Source organism: Triticum aestivum, chromosome 3A (genome assembly GCF_018294505.1).
Source record: "Triticum aestivum cultivar Chinese Spring chromosome 3A, IWGSC CS RefSeq v2.1, whole genome shotgun sequence".
Taxonomy (NCBI): Eukaryota; Viridiplantae; Streptophyta; class Magnoliopsida; order Poales; family Poaceae; genus Triticum; species Triticum aestivum.
In genome coordinates, this window is record NC_057800.1 from 281,061,667 (window position 1) to 281,071,361 (window position 9,695).

Consider the following 9,695-nt stretch of genomic DNA (forward strand, 5'->3'; position numbering starts at 1 on the left):
CGACGACGGGGTGGCAGCCACGACCATCACCTCCCGCCTTCGGGTCACGGTGGTGGAGGGGGTGATGGCCACAGTGGACGGCAGTGGGGTGGCGGCCACGACGGCCATCTCCCGCCTTCAGGCCACGGCGGCGAAGCGGGCAATGGCCCTGGCTTTCGACGGTGGTGTGGCGGCAAGAGCTGCCGATGGGCACCGGCGGCGGAGCGTGTGGTGGGTGTTCCGCGCACACCCAACAGGGACGCCAGGCGCACTACAGTGCGTCAGGGACTGCGCCGCCGCCATAGTGTAGCCTCCTAGCTGGAGCTTTCCTCTGATGACGGCGGAGTGGTTGAGCGACAATGACGGACCGGTGCCATTGGCGAATGTGGGAGAAGCAGACGATGTAAGCTACAGGGATGGAGGGGAAAATGCGACACAGGACCCGCCGGCCATGAGGGTTTTTATAGCTAGCCGGTAAGCATTGGGATTTTGGGGAATTTCACCGAGTCGGGCGAGAAGCTTGCGCGGGAACGTATGAGGTTGCGCGGAAACGGGCTCACCAATGATTCATTGGCGCCACCGTTTGGCAAAAAGAACGCCCACGCGCGCTGTGCAAGCTTGTGCTGTAAGCCGTCTGTGGCAGCGGGGTGACAAGACATGCGAGAGGAGGACGAAAGGCCACGTACACATACGGTTAATAAGAAAATGTTTGCGATTTAATTACCTACTATACCACCGTCCTGGTTTATAAGTATGATTTAACTAATAAAATACAAATGCATGTCGCCAAGGATTATATAGTTGGATTTGTATTTGAACATAGTTTCCAATTATATAATTTTTAAAACATGCATTAACATTATGTTGGTTAAATTTAAGGGGAAAGTATGGCACGGAATATAAAGGAGACTATAGACTAGACGAAGGTGGTACCACACGGCCGCTCTCTATGCAGCGGCGCAACTGTCAGCCGGTTTGTAGGCGACCATTTGCAGGGTGTTCAACTGCTCCATGCGTGTGGTTGCTTGCGATTCAGGCGGCCGTGGCGCGCTCTGCTTGCATCCCGCCACGCGCGCTCTGCTCTCACGTCTCTCCGGGTGCTCTATCCTCGTCCCTCCACGCGCGCTGCCAGTGTTTTGGGCCGGCGCGCGATCACGCACGTTCGTGTGCAAGCAGTTGCGCCGGGCACGGCACGACGATGCAGTTACCCGCTGGAAAAACTGCCATGCGGACGCGCCGAGAATCCACGCCGCCTGACCCCCTTTTATTCATGCGGCCATTTACCTTCATCTCTCGTCTCACACGTCACAATAAGCACAACCACAAGGACACATACAGAGAGGACATCCAGCGGTTCCAATGGCGCTCCCCGTGGCTCCAATAGCACTCCCGGCGGTTGACGACGACAACGGCGGGCAGTTCACCATGCATCACGTAGTGGACACCCACGTGAGGGGGAAGGCCCTCTCGGTGGTGTGATACCTCTCCAATGTATCTATAATTTTTGATTGTTCCATGCTATTATATTATCAACCTTGGATGTTTTATATGCATTTATATGCTATTTTATATGGTTTTTGGGACTAACCTATTAACCTAGAGCCTAGTGCCAGTTTCTGTTTTTTCTTGTTTTTCAGTATTGCAGAAAAGGAAAACCAAACGGAGTCCAATTGACCTGAAATTTCATGAAGATCATTTTTGGACCAGAAGAAGCCCACGGAGTACCGGAGATGGGCCAGAAGAGTCCCGAGGCCACCACGAGGGTGGGGGTGCGCCCTACCCCCTGGGCATGCCCCCTACCTCGTGGCTGCCACGGGAACCCCCCTGGCTTGTTCCCGACTCCAACACCTCTTATATAACCCCAAACTTTCAGAAAGAAACCTAGATTGAGAGTTCCACCGCCGCAAGCCTCTGTAGCCACCGAAAACCAATCTAGACCCATTCTGGCACCCTGCCAGAGGGGGGGAATCCCTCTACGGTGGCCATCTTCATCATCCCGGCGCTCTCCATGACGAGGAGGGAGTAGTCCACCCTCGGAGCTGAGGGTATGTACCAGTAGCTATGTGTTTGATCTCTCTCTCTCTCTCTCTCTCTCTCGTGTTCTTGATTCGGAACGATCTTGATGTATCGCGAGCTTTGCTATTATAGTTGGATCTTATGATGTTTCTCCCCCTCTACTCTCTTGTGATGAATTGATTTTTCCCTTTGAAGTTGTCTTATCGGATTGAGTCTTTAAGGATTTGAGAACACTTGATGTATGTCTTGCATGTGCTTATCTGTGGTGACAATGGGATATTCACGTGATCCACTTGATGTATGTTTTGGTGATCAACTTGCGTGTTCCATGACCTCGTGAACTTATGCATAGGGGTTGGCACATGTTTTCGTCTTGACTCTCCGGTAGAAACTTTGGGGCACTCTTTGAACTTCTTTGAGTTGGTTGAATAGATGAATCTGAGATTGTGTGATGCATATCGTATAATCATACCCCTGGATACTTGAGGTGACATTGGAGTATCTAGGTGACATTAGGGTTTTGGTTTATTTATATCTTAAGGTGTTATTCTAGTGCGAACTCTATGATAGATTGAACGAAAGAATAGCTTCATGTTATTTTACTACGGACTCTTGAATAGATTGATCAGAAAGAATAACTTTGAGGTGGTTTTGTACCCTACAATAATCTCTTCGTTTGTTCTCCGCTATTAGTGACTTTGTAGTGACTCTTTGTTGCATGTTGAGGGATAGTTATATGATCCAATTATGTTATTATTGTTGAGAGAAATTGCACTAGTGAAAGTATGAACCCTAGGCCTTGTTTCCACACATTGCAATACCGTTTTCGCTCACTTTTATCATTAGTTACCTTGCTGTGTTTATATTTCAGATTACAAAAACCTATATCTACCATCATTATTGCACTTGTATCACCATCTCTTCGCCGAACTAGTGCACCTATACAATTTACCATTGTATTGGGTGTGTTGGGGACACAAGACACTCTTTGTTATTTGGTTGCAGGGTTGTTTGAGAGAGACCATCTTCATCCTACGCCTCCCACGGATTGATAAACCTCAGGTCATCCACTTGAGGGAAATTTTCTACTATCCTACAAACCTCTACACTTGGAGGCCCAACAACGTCTACAAAAAGAAGGTTGTGTAGTAGACATCAAGATCTTTTCTGGCGCCGTTGCCGGGGAGGTTAGCGCTTGAAGGTATATCTTTAGATCTTGCAATCGAATCTTTTAGTTTCTTGTTTTATCACTAGTTTAGTCTATAAAAGAAAACTACAAAAAAATTGGAATTGAGGGTACCTCGTATGCTTCATCTTTTTAATGTCTTTCATGAAAATAAGGATTCCGATAATTGTGCCAAAATGCTAGAAGAAGAATGTATTAAAATGTTTGACACTAAATCTTTGGATGATGAGCATGATTGCAATGTTGTTAGTATGAATTCTTTGAATATCCATGATGCTAATGATATGCAAAGCCACAAGCTTGGGGATGCTATGTTTGATGAAGATGATATTTTTTGTCCCCCAAGTTTTGATGAGCAAATTTATTTTGATGATAGCATGCCTCCTATTTATGATGATTATATTGATGAAAGTGGGTTTGGGAGAGTGTCAACTTTAGGAAGTAATGATCCCACTATTTTGGAGGGTGTTGAATCTTATTGTGATAATTATGAAAGTGGGTTTGGAGAGGTCATGACTTTAGTTAATGTTAATCCCACTATTTTGGAAGAGTGTCAACTTTGCATACATGTGGATCGTGTCAAGAATATGTTTTGTGACAGCTATATTGTTGAATTTGCTTATGATCCTACATATAATTATTATGAGGGAGGAATATATGCTTGTAGGAATTGCAATAATATCAAGTTTCCTCCCTACATGTTGAAAATCTTGAAGCTATGCTTGTTTTGCCTTCCTATGCTGGTTGATTATTGTTCCCCTAAGTTGTTTGCTCAAAAAATTCCTATGCATAGGAAGTGGGTTAGACTTAAATGTGATAGTCATATTCTTCATGATGCTCTCTTTATGTTTCAATTCTTATCTTTTATGTGAGCATCATTGAAATCATCATCCCTAGCTAGGAGCGTTAAACGATAGCGCTTGTTGGGAGGCAACCCAATTTTATTTTTGTTCCTTGCTTTTTGTCCCTGTTTAGTAATAAATAATTCATCTAGCCTCTATTTAGATGTGGTTTTATGTTTTAATTAGTGTTTGTGCCAAGTAGAACCATTGGAAGATTTGGGTGAAGTCTTTGCGATCTTGCTGTAAAAAACAGAAACTTTTGCGCTCACGAGATTAGCTGCCATTTTTTACTGGAGAGCGCGATTAGTTTGATTCTTTTTGCAGATTATTAATAGACAAATTCCTCAGGTCCACCAATTCATTTCAGAATTTTTGGACTGACAGAAGTATTCGAATGGTACGGATTACTACATACTGTTATGTTTTTGACAGATTCTGTCGTGGAATTGTCACGGCAGATGTTCTAGTGTGAGGACTTAGTCGTGAGGCCAACACATTTATGTAGTAGCTTGAAGGGGTTGGTCGGAATCGAGAGACGCAAGGTTTTATCGAGGTTCAGCCCCTCACGATGGAGGTAAAAGCCTACATCCTGTTTCATTGATATTGATGATGATGATCACGATTACAAAGGCGCTCTATCTCGAGAGCTCTTTGAGTTGTATGTCTAAACCTAACTTGTCTCACCTGTGGAACCTATCCCCCTTGGGGTGCCCTGCCCCTCCTTATATATGTTGAAGGGGCGGCTTACATGACTATTCCTATTAGGATTAGGATTACTCTATTACAAGTGGAGTCCTAGTCTTGCTTCCTTTGTAAGGAAATATTCCTTATGCTTTCCTCTTAAGCCGGCCTACCATAACGTAAGTCGGTCTTCCTTGAACCGCCTACTGGGTCTCCGAGTCTTGTCGCTCCTCTAACCCGCTAGACGGGTCATCAATGAGTCACCTGGCTCGGCCGGGTCATCAGTGAGTGGAGAGATCCGAACGGGTCACTTAGTGAGTCGCCAAGTCAGGGCGGGTCACCAGTGAGTCGCCAAATCCGGTCGGGTCATACATCCAGCCGGGTCATACCGCGGGGTATATCTCCAACATTATCCCCCAGTTTAATTTGGATTTGTCCATGTTAAACTGATCCTGCAAAATAAACACAAGAACAAATTTGACAGGTTGTGCTTCGGGTTAAGAAATTCTTGTAAGCCGGCACCTGATCATCGTTAAGTCCTTGTCATTTCCTTGTTGATATCTACATGTCCATGATCTCATAGCAAATCTCCCTTAGCAGATATGCTTCGACTTTGTCAATGTAAAAAATCCAGATACTTCTTTTGAGAAATCCGGGTCAATAGGCCAGCTTCAAAGTCAATTTGCTGACATTGGTCTCTTGTAGAGAAATATTGTAAGAAATAATCCACTTGAATCGGCTTCCAAAGCGCCGGCCTAAAAATATTGGTCTTGAAATACTCATTTGACTTTTTAGCCGGCTTGTAGAACTTGCCGGTTTATCATTGCCAAAATATCCGGTTTGTAAATATTGATAGCACCGGGTCATAATTGTTGCCGACGCCGGGTCATAGTTATTGGTGACGCCGGGTCAATCTAGTTTACTCAAAACTGAGAATTTGAAGATTTTTCTCCCTTATATCCATATTACCTGTAGCCCCCAAGTCTTGAGAAGAAACAAAGTGATGACTTAAGACTTGCTTCAATATAAATACTGCCACTTTGAAGAAATTCATGTTGTTCATCTTAGTCACTAGTAAAGACTGAATACTCCATATATGTAGCCCCCAAGTGCCGGATTGTCTTGCTTGCAGCAATCTGGTACTTGTAATTGCCTTATACTCATAAAAACTTCAACAAGTGTAGCCCCCAAGGGCCGGGTCATTATGCAATAATGAGCAGGGACTTTATAAATATGATCATATAGACTTGAACAACAACGTGTAGCCTCCAAGGGCCGGCTCAGTAAGATAATATTGAGCTGGGACTTTATATATACTTCTTGGAGAAGAACATCATATGATGTAACCCCCATCATGGGGCTTGAACCCACGTCCACAAGGTTAAGAGCTTTGTGCTTTACCAACTGAGCAGTGGACCCTTCAATATAATGGAATAAAACTTGTGTACCTTGAATTGTTGACAGGAGCAATTGGTAGCCCCCAAGGGCCGGCTCATTATGATGTGATGAGTCGGGTCTTCAATAAGGCCAGTAAAAAATGTCTTTGCATTAGCCCCCAAGTGCCATGGTGCATGCTGGCAGTGACATGGGACTTGCATATTTGATGTGATCTCAACTTGAATAATGTAGCCCCCAAGTGCCGGGTCGTAAGCCTGCGGCGACTCGGGACTATTCCCTCCATTGTAAAAATAAACCATGTCCATTAATAAAATAATAACCATTGCGCTGAAGCGATTTTGAAGACCTCCATCATAATATTGGCTATTGATAATCATAATAAAAATCCAGCCATGTTGGCTATTAAAGATGTAAATAATATAATCTAGTTTGGAAAACCGGTTCCTGTGATATTGAATTGTACTGCCGGTTTATGATACCTGTGCAGTAAGGATGATAACCCAATCTTTAGAAGCCAAAACTTCCAAATGTTTATGATTGTCATATGATGGCGACTTATCATCCAAAGTCAAGCTGGGTTAATCGAAACCACATATATGCTTCAAATATGAACAAAAAGTCTCAAGACAAACCCAAAAGACTGTTTTCAAAAAACTTAAGAAAAATAGAAAGAAGAATTTGAGGTTTCTGATTCGAATGCGATCAGTAAACCGGACCAAAGGGGTTAAGCTAGGATTCGAATACGGTCATGTAGCCCCCAGTGGCTTTGGCATTGCGCCGATCAAGAGGGTACCGACAGCTATGTTCTCTTTGGTTTGAATACGACCTATGTGTGAACAGGAAGCCCCCAAATGACCTTGAGAGTTTTTTAACGACTCTGATTCTAATACGATCAAAGTCGGACCCAAAAGGGGTTAAGCTATGATTCAAATACGATCAAGAAGCCCCTTAGTGGGTTTGGCATTGCGCCGATCAAGAGGGTACTGACAGCTATGTTCTCTTTGGTTCGAATATGACCTATGTTTGAACAGGAAGCCCCCAAATGACCTGTAACTATGGCTATGAGTCGGATCAAAGGGTAATCATAGCTTAGCACAATAAGCCGGAAGCCCCCAAGTGATATATTTCTGAGCTGTGCTCGCCGGGTGCCTATGTTTGAGTTGTGCTATGCAACAAACTCTCTTTGGTCCCTGTAATGTTTCCTAAAAACTCGAACTTGCGAGAGATGAATTCTTTTTAAACTGGAATTTCAAACCAGATATTGAGAGCTTCAAAGCTTCAAAGCTTTGTGGGAGACGGGTTTACCTTGAGCCGGATTTTAAACCGACATTCTTCATTTTGAACCGGAAATTTTCTGACGGCCTTTAAATTCTTATCAATATAGCAATAGTCTCTAGGGCCAAGTTATTTTTCCCTCCAATGACCCAGAGTTCTGGATTATTGATGCTGGCCAATTTTGCCGAGTCATGCCATTGTAGCCCCCGAGTCTTAAGGCGACTCGAGGAGTTGTCTTGAGATTCTCCATATTTGACCATGATACAAACCGGTATGAATCCTTCAACAGCTCAATGATATAACATGTCCTGCATTGGCGAACTTGCAAGCCAGCGTAATTTCTCTTTTAAAGAAAACAATATATAATATAAAAATATACTGGATCGATTTCGCCTGATATGTTAAGCCAGAAATTATCCACTGCGGAGTAGATGATCACCACGATAACGCGGAAATTAATCACGGCCGAGTCAGCCGCGGCGTTGTAAGCCGGTGCAGATGGGGAGAGTAGGCAGCGGCGTTGTAAGCCGGTGTGGACAAGAGAGTCGGCCGCGACATTGGAAACGGCACGGACGCAGGCGAGTTGGCCATGGGCACGGACAATAAGTCAGTCGCGTGTGTTGATGTAGCGGGGGTGGCAACTTGCGCAGGACGAGCGCTAGTGCAAAAATAATATTTGCTCACGCCCTTTTTGTAACACCTTTTTGTAAGTAATAATGGTTCGGTGAAAAATATCATAGACCAAGTAATTATTCTTTGATAAAAACAATATAAAATAAACTTGGACGTATATTACCTGATTTGTTCGGATGACCAATAATCCATATATACCGTCCTTGGATAATCTGGTAATGTTGTAACCCATCCAGCGTAAACATGGTACTCCCATGATCAGCAATCCCTTCCTTTTTGGTGTTCAATATTGGGATGTCAAGCCAATTGTGATAATGAGGCGACTATAGAGATGAACCAGCAGGTACAGTGAACCGGAAACAATGCTGGTTTAGTTTGTTGTTGTAAGTGGATGGACTGATAACTTGATCCTCCTTCATTCCTTTAACGGCTCCAGGCCACAATCATTGACCGCTGGTAGTCAACCAAGCCTTCAAGCTTGCATTGTTCAAGATGGAAGTGCTATTCAATATCCCATTCAATGTGCCGAAAGTAAATCCTTCCATAATCACAGAGAACCCCCAAGAACGATGTGGTAACGGGAAGAAACCGCTGGCAGTCCACAACCTGCTGCTTCTCCAAATACGTAGAAGGAAACATTGGCAAATGAACAGTGCCGTCCCCTTTTGCAGTTTGTCATGATGAACTCTTGGTCCATATCAAGGCGAGACCGGGCAACGCAAGGCCAAGCTGCTAGCGGCTTGAGCCACAATGGCGTAGGTGGTAACTGAGATGAGCCGTTAGGCGGGGCGGCTCACGAAGGCGCGGGCATTTCAATGAGGGCGGCAGCTCAGATCAAAGGCCGTGAGGGCAAGCCAGCAAAGCAAAAAAACGAGGCCATAGCGGCTTGAGGCGGGCGGCTCTCGTCACGATAGAAACAAACGCGCCATGAAGGCGACCAGCGACTTGTCAGTGTGGGCCGGCTGACAGATGGAGGTGGGCACGCTGGCTACGCGGCAAGCCACAGCGGTGGCGGACTGGTGACTCGAGGCCGCCGGGCGAGGGCTGAGCCCGCTGTGGAGGCATGAGGCAAACGAAGCCACTCGTCGGCCCGAGGCTGTAGTAACGGATGACTGGCGGCGGAGGGGCAAGACCCGGAGGCGGGCACGATGGCGGCTTGCTGCAAAGGCCGCACAATTGAAACGGAGCTCGGGCGGCAGTGACTTGGCATGTATCCGCAATGGCGGCTCTGGGCGTGGCCAGCGCGAGGTGGAGTTGAAGATGGATCTCGATTTCGAGTTGTGATCCTTGACTCCTGAGGTACAAGGCCGCAACAAACTTGTCGGTTTGGGCGATTTGCGGCGTCGCGAGGTGCAAAGCGGGTCTCAGCGATTCTCACGGTGACATAGAGACGAGGGCAAGCCATCCTGGCATGTGTGGCTCTCAAGGCGAGGCAAAACTAGTCCTGCTGTGGTGAAGGCCGCCGGGTCACGCAGCGGAGGTGGCGCGCCTCAGCGCCCGTGAGGCGGAAGCGGCTGCTCGCAGCAGCGGCCTGCGCTCGACAAATATCCTCAACCAGTCCATCAAGTACAGTACTGCAATACTCCAAGAGGAACATGTGAGTTCTGAAGATTCTTCTACTGTATGTAGCATATAATTGAAGCAGACCATGCTGTTGGGTTTTAATTAAGAGCTCATGTGAGCAA